This window comes from Myotis daubentonii, chromosome 20 (genome assembly GCF_963259705.1).
Source record: "Myotis daubentonii chromosome 20, mMyoDau2.1, whole genome shotgun sequence".
Taxonomy (NCBI): domain Eukaryota; kingdom Metazoa; phylum Chordata; class Mammalia; order Chiroptera; family Vespertilionidae; genus Myotis; species Myotis daubentonii.
In genome coordinates, this window is record NC_081859.1 from 16,297,685 (window position 1) to 16,315,824 (window position 18,140).

General features: G+C 47.2%; 1 pseudogene; it reads left to right on the forward strand.

Annotated features, from left to right (window-relative positions):
- The first annotated feature begins 14,777 nt into the window (after positions 1 to 14,777).
- On the forward strand, positions 14,778 to 15,615 carry LOC132222616 (M-phase-specific PLK1-interacting protein-like; annotated as a pseudogene).
- The last annotated feature ends 2,525 nt before the right edge of the window (positions 15,616 to 18,140 follow it).

Consider the following 18,140-nt stretch of genomic DNA (forward strand, 5'->3'; position numbering starts at 1 on the left):
TATATAGGATTGTATATTAGCTCTGAGCCCAGGACGCCAGAGGCCACCAGCAGCTGGAGGCTGCAGGCGAGGTGCTCCCCAGAGCCCTCAGATGGAAAGGGGTCCTGCTGGCACCTTGATCTGTGACTCCTGGCATCTGGACTCTCAGGGAATTCCTTTCTGTTCTTGTTAGCCTCCTCTTTGGTGGCAGCAGGACATGGCGACTCTAGGAAATGAATAGGATGCCGTCCTTCTGATGTGCTCTACCTATGACGTCTGTTTTTCAAAACTATTGCATCCAATGAGGTCAGTTGTACTGGAGGTGTGATCAGAATCTCAGCTGAGTATCAAATATGATCCACAGGCCCGAGTCACCAGGCAAAAAGCCACAGTAAATCTTCTAGACGTGGGTCACTCTGCAGTAATCTTAATGGCGGAACTTGCACTCTGGTGTGTTTTGAGTGTGTGTGTGTGTGTGTGTGTGTGTGTGTGTGTGTGTGTACATACGTAGTCACGCACGGACACTCCTTGATTTGAATGGTCTGTCGGCATCCATGAGCACCCTTCAGTCCCTGCCTTCTCGCAGACAGCGCCCCCTGCTTGACCTTCCCCTCTCAGGTCTACCCAGGATTGGGCAAGTCCATGCACCTGGCTCTGCCTTCCCCATAGGAGGCTGCAGGAGGGGGGATTGCGTTGGCGCCCCTCGACCAGCAGAGGGCGGGTCAGGCCTGCTGAAACATTTCCAGGACCTGGAGAGGACTTGGGAGATTCCGCATGTGTCCCAGGAGCCCCGCAGGGCTTCTCCATGTCTTGTGGGGTGGCATCACTGTTTCCTGGGTCGAAGAGGGGACAATACATATGTAGACAGGCTCGGGTGGGTGGCCCCACGACAACCCTCTTTGGCAATGGCGGATCCGCGGCTGTGGGCTATGGTGGAAAACCTGGAGGATGCTCAGGCATCTGGTCACACATTTCCCAGCTTCTCCAGGGTGGCAAGAGCAGTGACAGCCCATCAGGGAGGGATTAGAAATGTTTTGGGGCCTCTAGTGAGCCACACAAGCCTCCCCGGTGTGCGTGGCTGCTGATCCTGGGAGGGTACCGGGACGTTTTTGTGCATTCGCAGCCATCCTGAGGGCTCTGTATGTGTGCATCTGCACGTGGTATTTTGTGGAAGAGCAACACTCAAGGAGCCAGTTTGCCGACCAGTGGCCTAGTCGCTATCAACCAGATCTACCTGAAGAAAATCTCATTTGTCTAGAAATGGCTGATTCCGCCTACAACAGACTGGGCTCTTTTCAGCTAGGCCCCCAAGATACGATGGTCAGAATGAAAATTGGGGTCCTGACTGTAAACTGTATGGTTGATACAGGAGCTGAGCACTCAGTAGTCACACAGAAAGTAGTGCCTCTCTCAGAAAAGGAGGTCACCATTATTAGAGCTACTGGTGACCAGACTCATAGACCATTCTTTTGCCCTGATCAATGCCATCTTTGCGGCCACCAAGTAATTCACGAATTCCTATACTTGCCAGACTGTCCAGTTCCTCTGATGGATAGAGACTTTTTAGCCAAAATGGTCAGAAATCACTTTTGCTCCAGATGGCTCAGGACAGCTTCGCCTAGGTGAGGAGACCTCCCCGATGATCCAGTCTTTCGCAGGGCTGAGGGAGGAGGAATGGAGACTTTATACCCCCCAGTCAAAGGCTTCACCATTAGAACATGAAGTAGAGGAAGAATTCCCACTAGTCTGGGTGGAAGGGAATCCTTTAATTGACTTAAAGACTGGGGAAAAGCCTGTTAAAATCCACCAATATCTGATTCCAAGGAGGCACACCTAGGAATACAGGTCCACTTAGACCAGCTGCTTCAGTGGGGACTTCATAAATGATGCCAGTCTCCATGGAACACTCCTCTCTTGCCTGTTAAAAAGCCAGGGACTAATGATTACCGCCCCGTGCAGGACCTGCGGACTGTTAATGAGGCTGTTATAACCCTGCATTAGGTGCTACCACACCCTTAAACACTTCTGGGACTCATTCCATCAGAGGCGAAATTGTTTACATGTCTAGATCTGAAAGATTCCTTTTTCTGCCTTCAGCTGGTACCCTCCAGTCAGCCTTTGTTTGCCTATGAGTGGGAAAACCCAACTATGGGGGCCAAGGAGCATTTCACCTGGACCAGACTGCCACAAGGATTCAAGAATTCCCCTACTCTCTTTAGTGGAGCACTAGCATCTGATCTGTCTAAGTCCCCAGGACTGGACTTGGGGTACATTCTACTTCACTATGTATATGACCTACTAGTGGCAAGCTCCATGCGAGTTCAGTGCTGGGAAGGAACGCAGACCCTTCTGAGACTCTTAACTGAAACAGGTTACAGGGTGTCCAAGAAAAAGGCACAAATCTGTCAGAAAGAAGTCAAGTATCTAGGCTTCCGAATCACCCAAGGGAAACGAAGACTAGGGACTAAAAGAAAGCAGGCAGTACGTGCCATCCCAGTCCCTAGCACCCAGCAGCAGGTTCGGGAATTCTTGGGAGCAGGAGGGTTCTATCGAATTTGGATCCCAAAGTTTTCAAACCTAGCCAAGCCTCTCTATGAAGCTTTGAAAGGAGAAGAGGAAGCACCCATCAACTGGGGTCCTGAGCAGGAAAATGCCTTTATCACTATTAAAGCAAAGCTCACTGTGGCCCCAGCACTAGGGCTACCAGATGTGACAAAGAGCTTTAACCTCTTTGTTCACATGAACAGCAGGGTAGCCCTAGGGGTTCTAACCCAGGAGTTTGGACTATGGCAAAGACCAGTAGTCTATCACTCCAAGCAGTTTGACCCAGTTGCCTATGGGTGGCCCCCATGTCTCAGGGCCCTTCCATTCACAACATTATTAGTCAAAGAAGCAGATAAGGTTACCTTGGGACATATTGGGGGCCAGATGTAAGCTGGCAAGGTCCTTGCACCTGAAGTGGCTAGCAAGGCTGGGGCCCTTACCCAAACAGTTTTCCCAGACTTGTTTGGATGGCAGTTATCAGTAGAATGAGAGCAACCTTTGTAGAATAAGAACAGCCTTTCATAGCTTACCAAGAAGTCTGTAACTATTTACTGAGATATGCTGTACTGAGAACTTGTCCTTCTGCTGTGTCTCTTCCTTAGAGATTAAGAGGAACAAAGAAGACATTCCTCTTGACAGACCTCCTATTCTGTGTGTTGTGTATAAATAAGATTGTGTGGCTAATAAAGTTGCTTCAGTTCTTTGAGAACTGGAGTCCTCCCGATCCCACTTTCCTGTCTTTCTTTCTTTTCTCAATTCCCACCTCCCTGCCTCAGCCCGGCTCAACCTGTCAGGCTGGCCCTGACAGGGACAAACCTTAAATATCAAGGTACCTCATTCTGTTGTCACCCAATGGAAGTTAGGGGGCAGCACTGGCTTACTCATGCTCAGATGACCCAGTATCAGGGGCTCCTATGTGAAAATCCATGGGTACAACTAGAAGCAGTTAGAACTCTTAATCCTGCCACCTTTTTACTCATTGCTGAGGGAGCCCCAGAGCATGATTGCCTAGAAGTCCTAGGGGAGATTTCCTGCAGCAGACCAGATCTAACAAAGAGCCCCCTATGGAAAATGGACTTAGTATTGTTCACAGATGGCAGTAGCTTCCTAGATGAAGGAAAAAAGATGAGCTGGATATACAGTGGTATAAAACTTTGAGACAACTGAGTCACAGGCCCTGCCTGAAGGATGGTCAGTGCAAAAGGCAGAACCTTGGGCCCTAGCCAGAGCCCTAGAACTCAGTAAGGATAAGCGTGACAACATTTACACTGATTCGCACTATGTCTCTGCTACCCTGCATATCCATGGGGCTATAGAAGAGGATGGGGGCTCCTGATGGCTACAGGAAACAGAATCAAAAAATCAGAATGAGATCTTAAAGTTACTAGAAGCAGTCTGGGAGCCCAAGGAAATAGCCGGCATCCATTGCAAAGGTCACCAGAAAGGGAAAGGCGCGGTGTCAGAAGGAAACCAATGTGCTAATGCTGCAGCCAAGGTGGCTGCTAAAGAACAAGTAGCACCGTCACAGATCATGTTGGCCCCCAAATTACCTGAACCTCCAAAATACACTCCTCAGGAAGAGGAATAGGTCCAACAAGAAGGGGGCAAGAGAACGAAGGAAGGTTGGTGGATACTCCCAGTTCATAGGGTCTATGTCCCAGAACAGTTAGCCCATAAGGTAATACTCCAGCAGCATGTACTCACTCATTTAGGGAAGATTTCCTTAGAAGCTTTGTTAGGCAGATACTGCCTAATTTCCCGTCCTCCCTCCTTGTGTGCACCAGTCTCTCAAGGTTGCATCGTCTGTGCACAGAACAGTGTCAAATAGGGTCCTGTAGGACCAATAGGAGTTCAGCACTGTGGGCAAGCTTCCTTCTAAGACTTAGAAATAGACATTACGAAAATAGGGCCTAGAAGAGGAAATAAATACCTGCTAGTCTTTATTTGTATCTTTTCAGTATGGGTGGAGGCATATCCCACTCATACAGAAAAGGCAAGAGAAGTCACTAAGGCATTACTGAAGGACATAATTTTGTGATGTGGAATGCCTCTGACCATAGGATATGACAATGGACCATCATTTGTAGCAGAATAGTACATCAGGTAGCTACAGCTTTGGGAATTAAATGGAACCTACATACAGCTTACAGGCCTCAGAGTTCAGGGAAAATAGAGCTCATGAACCGGACTCTAAATCAGGCTATGCCTAAGCTATTACAGAAGACATCCTTACACAGGACAGATATCTTGCCTCTTGTACTCCTGTGGGTAGGCTGGGCCCCAAGGGCCAGGGTAGGTTTCTCTACCTTTGAAATTCTATATGGCAGACCCCTCCCTTAATTCAGCCATAGGGAAGTATGGACTAGAAACCATACTGCTTCTAGTAGCTACTGCTACACTGGAATAAGTCTCTGTATATGGAAAAGACAGTTCTACTGGACAGGTAAGCTCCACAACCATTGTCAGGGACCCTCAATCAGTGCATACATCTGTTGTGCCAATAGGAGGGACCAAAGTTTTTTTTGACTGAGCCTGAGCCAAGGAAGCCATCAGACTAGAAACAATCAAGCAATGATAGGAAGCATCCAAGGCATTGATACCCTGACTAAGAACTCAGCCACAGAGGCAGTATGAATTGGACACCTGATTCTATCAGCTCCTTGGTTCAACCCACCATCTCCTCAATATTACCAACCCTAATATGGCCAGGGATTGCTGGTTATGTCTTCCCCCAGGACCACTCCTATTAATGGCTACCCCGGTAAACATAACTAAACCAGGGAACTTAGCAGATGAAATAATAGGACCTCTCATGGCCAATGTGCACCTAACTACTGTTGCTCCCATTTGTTTCAGGAGTACCCAGGGCCAAGATCCAATAGGTCGCCTCCCAGATGATCTATGCAACTCCACTCTCAAGGTGGAGAACACCACCAACCCCTCATGCCCCCCTGTAGGAACATTCTACATGTGTGGGACCACTGTTTACCCCTGCCTGCCTGCAAATTGAACGGGAGTGGGCACTCCTGCTATATAACCCCAGATATGTCTATTATACCCAACAACCAATCCCTTGAAACTCCCCTTAAAGCAGTAACTAGATATAAAAGAGCTCTGCAAGTGACTCCTCTTCTAATAGCAATCGGAATTGCGGTTGCCATAGGAGCTGGAGTAGGGGGAATAGCTCACTCTGTCTCCTCTTATCCAGTTTTAACCTAAGAATTTCCAGAAGACATAGAGAAAGAAGCTGAGACCCTAATTGCCTTGCAGGATCAAGTTGATTCCTCAGCCACAGTAGTGCTACAGAATAGAAGAGGATTAGACTTACTAATGGCAGAGAAAGGTGAAATCTGCCTCTTCTTAGGAGAAGAGTGCTGCTTTTATGCCAACCATTCAGTCATTGTCATAGATAAAGCTAAGGATCTAATCGAACAAGCAACAAAAAGAAGACAGGATCTATCTGAGTCCTGCGCTTCTTGGGGGTGGGGTGGGGGGCGGGTGGTCTGGAAATGGCTTCTCCCATTGACAGGACCACTGTTAATGTTACTCATAGCTGTAATCTTAGTACCATGTCTTCTAAATTTCTTAACTCACTTTATCTCATCTTGCCTCAATGCCTTTAAACTTCAAATGGTGCTACAAACCAGAAGAATTTAACACAAACCCCTCCGAAAGGAAGAAACGGGATGCTAACCCCTTGGTTGTCATCTCTTATCAGCAGGAAGCAGCTTTGAGTCGCCATCCCCATTCACAATAACATTGGTAGTCATAGTCGTAATCATTGTACCACAAGGCTAAGAAAAGCTTGTGGGACAAGTGAGGGAATGAGAGGGCTAAAGGTTAGTTCTTTCTATAACATCTGGTTCCCTCTAAGGGAACTTTGCTCACGAAGGACACTGTGACCCAGATGGGAAAATATAACCTAATGCCCATTTTACTGCAGTCTGGGCTAGCAAGATTTGTTGCCTGTTTCCTCACATGTTACAGAGGCCATAAATCATAAAAAAAATACACAACCCCCAGAGAGGGTTACATTGTTCCGCTTGAGGAAAGTTCCCTTAGAGGGAACCAGATGTTATAGAAAAAATTAACCATTAGCCTTCTCATTCCCTCCCTTGTCCCACAAGCTTTTCTTAGCCTTGTGGTACAATGATTACAACTATGACTACCGATGTTATGAGTGGATGACGACCACTCATAGCTGCTTCCTGCTGATAATAGATGGCCAAGGGGTTTTCATCCCGTTTCTTTCAGTGTTGGCACCAGACCAGGGCCTTAGGTATGGTACCACAGCCTCTATCCTCACACACGGGGCTTTTTTCAAAGCCCCCAGAAGGTCTGGGAGTCCCATCCATACTTGGGGGAAAAATAAGCCAAAAAGATATAAAGGAACAGCTTCCAGCAGTTTTCCTTGCTCAGAATTTGAGATACACCTCCTCTGAGTCTGGCAGCATAATAAAGCTGTGTAACTTTATTTCTCTAAGCATTGCTTGGTTTTTCTCTTGTCTTCTATGACACCACTTGGACCTGAAGTAGGTCCTTCCCAGCCGTTGGAGCCCTTTCCCTGGGGGCTGCCTGATCCAGTGCCAAGCAGCACTGTTACTGGAGACACTGTCCCCAGAGATGTCACATGTGAGGGACAGGGTCTGCAAGGGCTGAACCACCATGGAGCCCAACTCCTGCAGCTGCACCTGGGACAGGACACCAGGGACAAAAGGAAGCAACGAGGTTAATAAGTCCATATCTCTGTGAAAACCTCTGTGATCTGCCGGGTCCCCAGATACTGGCCCCAGGGGATCCCCAGCATGGGAAGGAAGAGGAGGAGGGAAAGAGCCATGTCCCTGGGTCAGCCAGACTCAGCAGGCTCTGTGGCCCCAGTGGAGGTTGTATTTACAGAGGAAGCCACGTCTGGCATTTGCCTGAATGGCACTAACTGATATAAGGCTCCTGGTGTGCACAGCCTGCTGAGGCACAGACCCCAGTTATGCAGCCCAATTTCCCCACAGAACGGTCCTTGGGGCAAGTGGGACCTAAGGCAGGGGCCACAGACAAGTGTGCTCAGAGGTGGGCCCTTGGGTGTGGGGGATGTAGACCTTACACCAACTTCAGAGCCTGTTTACCCACATCACTTGATTGGATTTCTTTCATTCATTCATTAATTTATTCCACTATCACTGAGGGGCTATAACACACCAGCATCCCTCTAGGTAACAAGGACAAATCAGTGAAGAATACAGAAGCCCCGTCCCCGAGTTCTGGGGTCACAGGCCAGGTGCTTGTGTATCAGACACACACCATGTACCCCCAGAGCTGGTCAGCTGGGGAACCTGAAAGCAGAGGGAATAGGTGAGAGTCTTTAGCTCAGGGGACCCACAGGAGAAGGACAGAGGCCTAGGCTTGCATTTTGCCTCCTGATGAGGTGCCTCATGCTGAGCACAGGGAGCTGGCAACTAGGAGGCATCTCTGCAGCGAGCAGGCAGGAGCAGCTGAGACACCAAATGGCCCAGGTGGGTCGATAGAAGCTCTTCCTTCTAAAGTGACCCCAGTGGTTAGTCAACAAAGAGTGATGGATCCTGCCCTGGCTGTGATGCTCAGTGGATAGAGTGTCACTCTGGAGAATGAAAGGTCCCGGGTTTAATTCTGATCAAGGGCACGTACCTTGGTTTCAGATTCCCCAGCCCTGGTTGAGGTGTGTGCAGTTGGCAACCGATCAATGTCTCTCTCCCACATTAATGTTTCTGTCTGTCTTTTCCTCTGCCTTGCACTCTCTCTAAAAATCAATGGGAAAATACACTCAGTTTGGATTAACAACAACAAAAAATATTTTAAAAAGTTAATAAAGGAATGATGCCTTCTGACAGGAGTCACAGAAGCGAGGTTCTACTTAGGGACAGTTTTGCAGTGTAGGAAATAGGCCTCTGAGATCCACCCCCAGCAAAGTCAACTTTTATTGGAAAGGGTTATGGAGCATTTATCACAGCTTCAAGGTGTGACTGTGGCCCAGAAGGAGGAGAGACTGTCCCAACGGCGAGTTTTTCTTTTCGGCCCCATCTGAACCTCTGGCTGCGTGTGTGGGTTGTGGGGGTGTTGGGGAAGGCTCCCTGCAAGGAGGGGGACACCATGGGGCCTGGATGCTGGGCTTGAATAGCTTACCTCGCTGGGGCAGGGGCAGCGCTGTTAGTAAGGGAGAGAGCAAGGCCCACCCGATCCCAGGGAGTGTGGCCTGAAGACCGGCCCCAGGGATCCACCAGGGTTTCAGGCAGATTTGAGAACTGGAGGCATCCTGGAGGACTGGGTGGATGGTGAGTGGGTGGAGGAGGGGTCAGGATGTCACCTGCAGGGGCTGCCTAGGCACCTCTGGCTTCTCCTGGAGGCACATGGGGCTTGTACCCTGCCCGTGCTCACCCAGGGAACCCTGAAGCTGCAGGAAGGAGGCTTGCTTTTCTATTCAGAGATAACTTCATTATTCACATGGAAAATCCTCTGGAAAGATACACCCACACAGGAATTGGTGTACAAGCACCAACCAGTGGGAAAATGCATTTGGAAAGAAAAACAACAAGGCATAAACACAGAGAAAAATCTAAGGATCAACGTAAAACCCAGGCTCTGCCAACAGAAAGTGATTATGAAATGATTTTTAGGGGAATATAGGCAGTTTTAGGCAATTTTTAGAATTGGAGTTCATGGAAAAAACATAGGGCTACAGACTGGGAGAAGGTATCTTTCCATAAGACAAGGTGTGATGAATTGAATGTCAGTAAAATTTTTAACAAGGATGGGGTCAAGGATAGGTAACCAGGCATAACTCCAAGTTTCCCACTCCCAGACATCTGTGCGTCAAGGTCCTGATAAGACCCTTGTAACTGTAAATCCAGGACATTTGTAGTTTCTGTGAATAAAAGCTCACCGAGCACCAAGCACAGAGCTGTTACAGGAGGGGCCTGTGGCAGACGCTGGCCAGCTCAATAAATCCTCGCTTGCTGTTTAAGACCTAATTGGAGTTGGTGGTCTTATTCTCGCGAATGTTGGTCCACAACATTTGGAGGCCCCCAGCGAGATACCCGGCAGGGGTGAGAGGGACCCCCTATTTAGGGCAAGAGGATCTCCCCCATCCATCACCGGGCAAGTAGCGAGGACTTATTGAAGAATCCTGCAGGAGATAAGGACAGGATGCACCTGGGGTGAGATTTCACAGGGGAGTCAAGGGGAGGGCTGGACACAGTACTACCTCCTGACTCCAGCCGGTGGCCACGACGGTGGCCACGGCATCTGGCAAGTGTGACTTTTGGTTGGACAGGACTTGTCTGTCTGGTGTTTGTTGTCTGGTGTTTGTTGTCTGGTGTTTGTTGTCTGGTTTTTGTTGCCAAAATGGGACAGTCATCGTCTGCTTCCCTGTGCTCCTCGCTGCAATGTTTTCTTAAGAATTTTCAGGACTACAATAAGAGAGCCAGAGACTATGGATATGATGTTAATGCTTTTAATTTACAGCGATTCTGTGAATGGGAGTGTCCCACTTTCCAGGTGGGGTAGCCGGATGCAGGGTCTTTTGATCTGACCACTGCCTACCGGGTCCATCATGTCATATACGGCTGCCCAGGGCACCCTGGTCAAATCCTTTATATTCAGGTTTGGGTTGAATTATTTTCCAAGAAACCCCAGTGGATGAGGGCATGCCTCCTGAGGGGAAAATCAGGACAGGGACAGACAATTCTTTTGGCTGAGCCCCAGAAGGGAAAGACTCCCCCAGTCCTTCAGGGAGAGCAGGAAGAACCCATTAGCTGGCCGCCCCACTATGCTCCCCCAGCGCTGTATCCAGGTGAGCCCCTGCCTCAGGCCCAGGCCACGCCACCAGCTCTTGACCCGGAGCCCCTGCCTCCCCCAACGCCAATTGTCTTCCCTCCAGACCCACCGACGGGAGGGGCTTTGTCATCCTTCAACCCCTGCAGTCCGTCCCATACTAGAGAGGGAACAGAATAAGGAGCTTCTGGGGGTGTTGGGAAGGCAGCCCCAGCGCCTCTCCTGCCCTTGAGGCAGGCTGGGCCACCAGACTTGGGCCCAGATGGCCAGCCTTTCATGATTTATGTCACTTCTCAACTAGTGATTTGTATAATTGGAAGCATCAAAATCCCTCTTTTTCTCAGAACCCTCAGGGTCTAATCTCTCTGCTGGAGTCAGTCCTTTTTTTGGCCACGTGGGATAACTGCCAGCAGTTACTGCAGACCCTCTTCACCTCAGAGGAGAGAGAGAGGGTGAAGGCGGAGGGAAGGAAATTGGTCCTTGGGCAAGTTGGGCAGCCCTCTGAGGATGCAAGGCAGATCAAGGCGCTGTTCCCCAGCTCTGGACCAGATTGGGGAGTGAATAATCAGAGAGGGAGGGAGGACTACTATAGCAGTAGTCTGCTTTTATCTGAAACTCCCACTGTTTAAAGGGAGACAAACAACTGGACTGGGAGACAGGTGGATTGGTTGGAGAGATCAAGAGTAAGAGGTAAAATATGTGGGGGAAAGCAACGGGCCCTGTGCTGAGAGATAGGGGTGGAGTGTTGGCAGTTATTTTACTGGCTGCAGACCACTCTGCAGGCATAGGGGTTTCGTCTGTAGCTTACCAGCAGGTGCCTTATCAACTGACTTCAAGGTCGCCAGTTTTCTGTAAGCACAATTAATCATTCTCTGCCCTAGTTTATTACATTAAAAACAATTAAACTCCCAGGAGCAAAGCGGAGGAGAAATGGAGCTGAAGTCTGCAGCCTCCCTGGTGATTTAGGACTGGTTGCTAGGCAGACTCAGCCCCTGAGAGCCAGGACAAAGAAGGGGGCTGGTTGCCCAAGCTGCCTGCAGTGGCTCTGAAAAAAGAAGCAGCAGCAGCAGTGAGAAAGTAGGGGACAGCAGAAATTTACCTGACCTTAGAGCTGCCCTGCTGCTGCCCAGAGAGTAATGAGTGTTTTACAACAAGCAATACAAGACTTGGTCCTTTGGCTTGCAGGCTACAGCAGGTAAGCCAGAAGCCAGTGACTAGTAATAGCCTTCCTATAGCCCCAGGAATAGAGCAGCAAGCCTGGGATCTATGAAAGCTGCAGATAGAGCTAGAGGAAGCTCCCTGTTTGCTAATGTACTGAAAGGGTTCAGTACCTGTTGCTGCTGGAAGAGAAGGGGCTGATATCCCCTTCCAGTGCACTCCCTTGGAAGAGGCCTGGTTGCTGCTCTGCGATAAAGGGGACTGGTGGGAATACAAGGAAAGCAGGGCCCTGTAACTAATAAACAGGGTTAACAAAAGGGCAAAGAAAAGGGCACACTCCCTGGACCTGGGAGCCATCAGGACTTTGAAATTCTCTAAGAGAGGAGGAATCTGACTCAGAGACAGGCAAGGAAAATCAGAACATCTTAGAGCAGGTCAGTATATTTTTCTCCTTATATAATTACTCCGGAATTTGGCAATGTTTAATAAATCATGGCAATACATTTCTTTGCATAGCCTCAGTAAAACTGGTTCCTAATAGTGGTATTATTAACGGAAAACTTTGGCTGGAGTATCATGTTTTAAAGAGACCTGTCTGGACTCTGAAGACTTGAAGCCAATAAGAGTGCCAATGGAAAAGCCTGGTATCCTGCTTGGGAGCCCTGAAGATGGCTGGCGTTGGAGCGTCAGGCCCATGCCCTACCATCACTTGTGGTTGGTCAAAGTAGAATGGGAGCAATAAGGACGCCTCTGCGACCCTGAAGAACCCCCACACACTCTGGGCTGTGATGAGTAGGATGGCTACTGAGATGGGCCTTAAAGCCTAGGGCGTGGGTCCAGGTGGAGTTGCTACAGGTGAGGGATTCACCTAACTCAGCAGATACTGCAGGCAGGCCTGATGGCAGCTGGATGGCTTGGCTCCCTGGCCCTACGGGGCACATTAAGATTTAATCATGAGATTCCAGCAAAGGTAGTCAGTTACCATTCTTGTTGTGTTTATGCAAACATCAGGCCAAATTGAATACAATAGATAAATTAACCTTGATTTGTTTTTTTATAAACACAGAGGTAATTTTGAGGGGAAAAACTCTATTTCAATAGAGGTTATTAAAACTGAAATGTTTTCTTTCCATTAGGACACAAGCCCACCTCCTTCTGTGCCCAGGCCTCATCGTCCCTCTGACAGACAGCAAAGATCTCTTGGCTCTGAGTGAAAACTTTGTCCCTCCTCAGCACGAAGCAGCTGCAGAAGAAATTCAACTCCCATTTTCCCTGAAAGAATTCAGAGCCCAGATCCTTGAGGTAATATATTAGTCAGTTAGACAGACATGAGCAGTGCAAGGACAATGGGCCAAGTAGTGCTACCAGATATAACTAAGTATTCCCACCTCTACGTATGTGAGACAAGGGGCATAGCCAAAAAAGTACTCACCTGAAGTCTCAGCCCCTAGAAAAGGTTGGTAGACTATTTGTCCAAAAGACTTGGCCCCTTTGCATTTGCGTATTTAGGTGACCTACTTGCCTCTGGGCGGCAGCAGCCCACCAGCCGAGTGGCAGCCAGCCTGAGTAGAAGGTGACCTCTGGTCAGACACACCCGCTGCGGATCATCTTCAAGAAGACAACGGACCTGGCCAATCAACCTGCTCTGATCAAGCAGCAAAGGAAGCTGCCAAAAGACCAGTAGGGCCCCTACAGGTCTTAGTGGTCCTCCCAGACCACCAGCTGCCCGACACTCTAACCTACACCGAGAAAGAAGAGCAAGCAAGAGGACTAGGTAACCGGGGGAGGATGGCTGAAACTCCACAGAAAGCCACTCTATCAACACAGGGAAGCATAAAAAATGCAGAGACAAAGAAACAGGTCACAAATGACAGAAATGCAGGAAAGCAAACTATTGGATATAGAGTTCAAAACCACACTTGGAAGGTTTTTCAAGAATTTTCTAGAAACAGCCGATAAATTAAGTGAGACCCTCAAGAAATCTAGTGAGACCCTCAAGGTTATGAAAAAGGACCAACTAGAAATTCAGCATACACTGACAGAAATAAAGGATATTATACAGAGTTCCAACAACAGACTAGATGATCGCAAGTATCAAGTCAAAGATTTGAAATACAAAGAAACAAAAAACACCCAACCGGAAAAACAAAAAGAAAAAAAAATCCAAAAATATGAAGATAGTGTAAGGAACCTCTGGGACAACTTCGAGTGCACCAGCATACAAATTATAGGGGTGCCAGAAGAAGAGAGAGAGCAAGATATTGAAAACCTATTTGAAGAAATAATGACAGAAAACTTCCCCACCTGGTGAAAGAAATAGATTTACAAGTCCAGGATTGCAGAGAATCCCAAATGAAACAAGTCCAAAGAGGACCACACCAAGACACATCATCATTAAAATGCCAAGAGCAAAAGACAAAGAGAGAATCTTAAAAGCAGCAAGAGAAAAACAGTCAGTTACCTACAAGGGAGTACCCATATGACTGTCAGCTGATTTCTCAACAGAAACTATGCAGGCCAGAAGGGAGTGGCAAGAAATATTCAAAGTGATGAATACCAAGAATACAGCCAAGATTACCTTACCCAGCAAAGCTATCATTCAGAATTGAAGGTCAGATAAAGAGTTTCACAGATTAGAAAAAGCTAAAGGAGTTCATCACCACCAAACCAGAATTATATGAAATGCTGAAAGGTATCATATAAGAGGAAGAAGAAGAAAAAGGTAAAGATACAAATTATGAACAACAAATACACATCTATCAACAAGTGAATCTAAAAATCAAGTGAATAAATAATCTGATGAACAGAATAAACTGGTGAATATAATAGAATCAGGGGTATAGAAAGGCAGTGGACTGACTACTCTCAGGGGGGAAAGGGGTGTGAGGGAGAGACTGAAAAAAATCCTACACCTATGGATGAGGACAGTCAGGGGCAGGGGGATAAGGGCAGAAGGTGGTGTTGGAACCAGGTGGAGGGGAGCTATGGGGAGGGGGGGGGGAAGAGGAACAACTGTAATAATCTGAACAATAAAGATTTAATTTAAAAAAAGAAATTCAATGGCAAAATTTTCCTTTTCAGCATCATCTGTTGAATCAATGGAATCATCGCTCAAAGATGTGTGAAAATCTCCATCGAGTATATCCAAAATTTCTTCATTTAATTTTTGAACATGGTCATTTTTTGGACAAAGAATTGCATGTTTAAATATATTTTTTAATATTATCTATAGATAAAATATTTCCAAAGGTAGCTTCAATAATAGATCCATTACAAGAGTCCAGACAGTTCCGGGGACGTGGGAGTGAGGCCTTCCTCTGCCGACATGCACCGACAGAACTTCCGACCCCCGACTCCTCCTTACCCTGGCCCGGGGGTAGGAGGTTGGAGCAATGGGAGCAGCTACCGGGGCATCCCAGGCGGAGGCGGAATGCGGCCTCCCTCCCCTCGGGACGGGTACGGGAGCCCGCATCACACGCCATCGTTCGGGCCCTGATGTAGGCCCTATGGGAGCAGCCACTCTCCGAGACACGGCGGCAGCTTCCCCAGGGGGCCGGTTCGGGTTTCCGTCCCCTGGCGGCTACCCTGGCTCCTACTCCAGGTCCCCCGCGGGGTCCCAGCAGCAATTCGGCTACTCCCCGGGGCAGCAGGCCCACCCCCAGGGTTCTCCAAGGACATCTACACCCTTTGGATCAGGGCGTGGTAGAGAAAAAAGAAGGTCTAATGAGTTGGAAAGTTATTTCAAACCTTCAATGCTTGAAGACCCTTGGGCTGGCCTAGAACCAGTGTCTGTAGTGGATATAAGCCAACAGTACAGCAATACTCAAACATTCACAGGCAAAAAAGGAAGATACTTTTGTTAACATTTCTGAAATTCAACTGGAAGCTTCATGTGTCAGGACCATCTTGGACAAAACTCACTTGTGTACCTAAGTTGAACCCTGACATGGTGACTTTGACTGAATAATTAGTTGAGTCTTCTTGGTATTTTTCATCATGTCAAATATTGTGGGTATGAGAAAAGAAATATGGTAGGATAATTTGCAATATTTCTCTGAAAGTGCCTACCACATTTTAGAAGATTTATGGTTTCCAACTATTTAACATTCTTGGTTATATAATGGACATTTGTCATTTAATGTTTTTCCAGTGTTTTAAAATAAAACATTTGTCTTCCTAAAAAAATAAATAATAGATCCATTACAAATCATTTCACAAGGGATTTCAATAATATCCATTCCTAAATAAAAACTGCTATCAAGTTTGCCATCTCCAAGTTTTACTAACCATCCAGTATAAGCAGAAACCTCTGATGTCATATTTGTTTTAAGAGACAACTTTCTGAAACATCCCCAAACATTGCAGTACTTTAAACTCATTTGTACTATGGCCGATCGCATAGCATGCAGTACAATACTGAAACATTGTCGAAAATCCCCTCCAAGAAGGAGAACTTTCTCACCAAATACAACATTCAAATTTACAATTTCTCTTAGTAATCTATCTATGGTGTTTATAGCATGACTGGATGCCATGGTGCATTCATCAATAATGAGAAGTTGGGCTTTTTTAGACGAGATCGGGTGCGTTCAGGGTGGTATGGCCGTAGACGGCTTTTTAAATAGTTTTAGCAACTTCACTGTTTATATTGAGTCTAGGAATTAGTTTCATTTAATGGAATTGGTAATTTATATTGGGAATGAAAGGTCCTTCCACCTAGAAGTAAATTTGCAGCAATTCCTGTAGATGCTGTGAGTAAAACAGTACCACCACGACCTCTAATATAAGGTATTAAAATTTATACAGATATGCAGGTGAATAGGATTCCTAGCTGCAGGCTCCTGACAGCAAGCTAGCCACCTGTCGATTCCATGGGGAATGGGGCTCCCTCCTTTCTTCTGTCAGGGTCTGGGGTGCAGGTGAATGGGGTTCCTGGCTGGCAGGCCACTGACAGCAAGCTATCCAACAGCGGATTCTGTGAGGAATGGGGCTTCCTCCTCCCGACTGTCAGGGTCCGGTTTGAAGGCCAGCCATGCCCCATATTGGGCCAGACGCAGAGTTCTACCAAACCGTGGCCTCCAACTCAGCAACCCAGTAATGACTGCTTCTGGGAGCTCCTGGTGCTCCGAGGGTAGATTCTTCCCTCAGGCCTCCCGGGAAACAGCTCTGGAAGGGGCGCAGTCCTTGGCAAGGCAACCCAGTATCAGTGTGTCCATGCTCTGAGGGCAGGTTCCTGACTCAAACTTTGCCCTCACGGGAAACAGCTCGGGAGGGTGCAACCATTTCCAAGATGACCCATGCAGGACTGACTTCCTTCCAGTTGGTCCAGCTTCAGATGTGACCTGTTACACCCAGGGTTTTTATATAAATAGATTTTTTAAATCTTCACTCGAAGATATTTCTCCATTGATTTTTTAGAGAGAGTGGAAGAGAGAGGGAAAGGCAGCGAGAAACATCAATGTGAAAGAAACTCATAGATGGTTGCCTTCTGCACCAGCCCAGACCAGGCCCTGGGCTGGGGAGGCCGTTGCAACCCATATACATGCCTTTGACTGAAATCAAACCTGGGACCCTTCAGTTTGCAGGAAAATGCTCTATCCACTGAGCAAACAGGCTATTCTATTTTTTCTGATGAAGAGGAAACAATCTTGTAAAGGAAACCCCTCTTTGGCCTATCCCTGCACATGTCTTTGGGGCTGCATTCTCTTTTTTTTAATTGTTTTATTGCTTAAAGTTTTACGAAGAGTATTACATATGTCTCCTTATTTTCCTGCCCTTGACAATCCCCTGGCCTCCCTACTTCTCAGTGTCTTATGTTCATTGGTTATGCTTATATGCATGCATACAAGTCCTTCGGTTGATCTCTTACCCTCCTCTCCTGCCCCCCAACGCTCCCCGGCTTTCCCGCTGTAGTTTGACAGTCTATTCGAGGCTGCTCTGCCTCTGTATCTATTTTTGTTCATAAGTTTATAATGGTCTTTATTATCTATAAATGAGTGAGATCATGCGGTATTTTTCCTTCATTGACTGGCTTATTTCACTTAGCATAATGCTCTCCAGTTCCATCCATGCTGTTGCAAATGGTAAGAGTTCCTTCTTTTTTACAGCAGCATAGTATTCCATCGTGTAGATTGACCACGGTTTTCTAATCCATTCACCTGCTGGTGGGCACTTAGGCTGTTTCCAGGTCTTAGCTATGGTGAATTGTGCTGCTATGAACATAGGGGTGTATATATCCTTTCTGATTGGTGTTTCTGTTTTCTTGGGATATATTCCTAGAAGTGGGATCACGGCGTCAAATGGGAATTCCATTTTTAGTCTTTTTAGGAAACTCCATACTCTCTTCCATAGTGGCTGCACTAGTCTGCATTCCCACCAGCAGTGCATGAGTGTTCCTTTTTCTCCACATCCTCTCCAGCACTTGTCATTTGTTGATTTGTTGATGATAGCCAGTCTGACAGGTGTGAGATGGTACCTCATTGTTGTTTTGATTTGCATTTCTCAGATGATTAGTGACTTTGAGCATGTTTTCATATGTCTCTTGGCTTTCTGAATGTCCTCTTTTGAAAAAGTGTCTATTTGGGTCTTTTGCCGATTTTTTTATTGGATTGTTTATCTTCCTTTTGTTAAGTTGTATGAGTTCCCTATAAATGTTGGAG